This window comes from Tachyglossus aculeatus, chromosome 9 (assembly GCF_015852505.1).
Source record: "Tachyglossus aculeatus isolate mTacAcu1 chromosome 9, mTacAcu1.pri, whole genome shotgun sequence".
Taxonomy (NCBI): domain Eukaryota; kingdom Metazoa; phylum Chordata; class Mammalia; order Monotremata; family Tachyglossidae; genus Tachyglossus; species Tachyglossus aculeatus.
Window position 1 is genome coordinate 26,838,479 of NC_052074.1, and position 3,173 is coordinate 26,841,651.

The following is a 3,173-nucleotide window of genomic DNA, read 5'->3' on the forward strand; positions in this document are numbered from 1 at the left end:
AAGAGCCCGGGCTTTGGAGTCAGAGCTCATGGGTTCAAATTCTGGCACCGCTACTTGTCAGCTGTGTGACTTTGGGCAAATCAGTTAGCTTCTCTGGGCCTCAGTTACCTCCTCTGTAAAATGGGGATTAAGACTGTGAGCCCCCCGTGGGACAACCTGATCACTTTGTAACCTCCCCAGCGCTTAGAACAGTGCTTTGCACATAGTAAGTGCTTAATAAATGCCATCATTATTATTAAGTGGAGGAGCTGGGATTAGAACCCACGACCTCTGACTCTCAAACCCGGGCTCTTTCCACTGAGCCAAACTGCTTCTCGTGTACCTTGCGGGGCCTTGAGCATGAAGGTCAAACCGTGGATCAGTGGTATTTATTAATAATAATATTAACTGTGGTATTTGTTAAGCGCTTACTATGTGCCAGGCACTGTACTAAGCACTGAGGTGGTTATAAGCTAATCAACAATCATCATCAATCGTATTTATTGAGCGCTTACTGTGTGCAGAGCACTGTACTAAGCGCTTGGGAAGTACAAGTCGGCAACATATAGAGACAGTGCCTACCCAACAGTGGGCTCACAGTCTAAAAGGGGGAGACAGAGAACAAAACCAAACATACTAACAAAATAAAATAAATAGAATAGAATAGATATGTACAAAATAAAATAAATAGAATAGATATGTAATCGGGTTGGACACAATCCCCGTCCCACCTGGGGCTCACAGTTTTCAACTCCATTTGACAGATGAGGTCACTGAGGCCCAGAGAAGTGAAATGACTTGCCTGAGCTCACAGGAGACATCAATCGTATTTATTGAGCGCTTACTATGTGCAGAGCACTGAACTAAGCGCTTGGGAAGTACAAATTGGCAACATATAGAGACAGTCCCTACCCGACAGTGGGCTCACAGTCTAAAAGGGGGAAGGAAGTCTAAAAGGAGACAGGTGGCCGAGCCGGAGGATTAGAACCCAGGTCCTTCTGACGCCCAGGCCTGTGCCCTCTCCACTAGGCCGCCCTGCAAATTCGTAAGATGGATCCACATTTCGAACCCAAGACTGCTTGCTATAGGAACTGAGGGAACCGCCTTCTCTCCCAGTTATCCATCGGCTTGCCCAAGCGTTTGCCAGCCCTGCATCTTTCAACCTCAGGCTTACTGACCGCAGCCTGCCCACTGGAGTCACTGACTCTATTGGCCCCGAATATTGTCACCAGCTTGCTGATACCTATTCACCTAATAATATAATACCTAATACACCTTTATGCCCCTCTCAGGGTCGCACCTGGAGAGTTTCCAGTACCCTACCAGTCTCGACTACGGGAGGGAGAGTCAAGCAGAGGCCTGTCCATTCCACTTCCAGCTTGGGCAGTGGCTGGCGAGTGGAAGGCAATCAGCTGCAAGTCAAAACTCACCCGAGCTGGGCAGCAGCCGCAGGGGAGAGACTCGAGGGCGGAGACAAGTTGGCTGTGCGGAAGAGGCAATGGTAAAACACTTCTGTATTTTTACCAAGAAAACTCTATTGGATACACTACCAGAACGACTGCAGATGGAGGTGGAAGGGGGGACGTGGCGTTCTGGGAGAGACGTGTCTATGGTGTCGCTATGGATTGGAGATGACTTGACAGAGTAAGACAAGACAAATATCCCTTTATACCTATATAATACCTTTCACATCATACAATACATAATGATAATAATAATTTTGGTATTTGTTAAGCACTTACTATGAGCCAAGCACTGTTCTAAGTGCTGGGGGAGATACAAGGTAATCGGATTGTCCCACATAGGGCTCACAGTCTTAATTTACTATTCTATTTATTTTGTTAATGATGTGCATACAGCTTTAATTCTGTTTGTTCTGACGATTTTGTCACCTGTATACATGTTTTGTTTAGTTGTCTGTCTCCCCCTTCTAGACTGTGAGCCCGTTGTTGGGTAGGGGACGTCTCTATATGTTGCTGACTTGGACTTCCCAAGCACTTAGTACAGTGCTCTGCACATAGTAAGCGCTCAATAAATACGATTGAATGAATGAATGAACCCCCATTTTCCAGATGAGGTAACTGAGGCACAGAGAAGTTAAGTGACTTGCCCAAAGTCACACAGCTGATCAGTAGCAGAGGCGGCATTAGAACCCATGACCTCTGGCTCCCAATCCTGCACTCTTTCCATACCACATAAATAAACGTGGTATTTGTTAAGTGCTTACTGTATGGGGCTTGGGGTAGTGGAGTGGATAGACCAGCCGGGCTAGGGAGTCTGAAGGACCTGGGTTCTAATCCTGGCTCTGCCACTTATCTGCTGGGTGTCCTTGGCAAGTCACTTCACTTCTGTGCCTCAGTGACCTCATCTGTAAAATGGGGATTAAGACTGTGACCCCCGTGTGGGACAGGGTCTGCATCCAACCTGATTAGTCTGTAACTACCCCACATGGTGGCACATAATAAGCGCTTAACAAACACCATAAGAATATAGAGGCCAAGGAGCGTACAAGGCTCTGGGATACACAGAAGATAATTAGGTCAGGCACAGTCCGTGTCCTACATGGGGCTCACAGTCTAAGCAGGAGGGAGAATAAGTATCCAATCCCCATTTTACAGCTGAGGAAACTGAGGTCCAGAGAAGTGAAGTGACCTGCCCAAGGTCACACAGCAGATAAGTGGCGGAGCCAGGATTAGAACCCAAAACCTCTGAATCCCAGGCCCATGCTCTTTCCATTAGGCCACATTGTTTCTCGGCTATTTCCCACCCACGTCGATGATGTGATTTAGGGTGGCCACTACTGTCTGTAAAATAGGCCGGACTCCCTTTAATAATAATAACAATAATAATAATAATAATAATAATAATAGTATTTGTTAAGCGCTTACTATGTGCAAAGCACTGTTCTAAGCGCTGGGGAGGTTACAAGGTGATCAGGTTGACCCACAGGGGGCTCACGGTTTTAATCCCCATTTTACAGATGAGGTAACTGAGGCACAGGGAAGTAACTTGCCCAAAGTCACACAGCTGACAGTTGGCAAGGCCGGGATTTGAACCCATGACCTCTGACTCCAAAGCCCATGCTCTTTCCACGGAGTAACACTGCTTCTCTGGAAGCAATGATATGCTTTGGCATTACACAGGTAACAGCCACAGAACAAAAAGACAACATGCGGACTCTTCAGCTGCAGTCC

At 46.9% G+C, this 3,173-nt stretch overlaps 1 non-coding gene across 1 annotated transcript; it reads left to right on the forward strand.

The window, feature by feature from the left end:
• Positions 1–1,261: 1,261 nt before the first annotated feature.
• LOC119932665 lies at positions 1,262–1,399 on the forward strand. Its single transcript, XR_005452407.1, has one exon. It is a non-coding gene; the product is annotated as a small nucleolar RNA SNORA7 (small nucleolar RNA).
• The last annotated feature ends 1,774 nt before the right edge of the window (positions 1,400–3,173 follow it).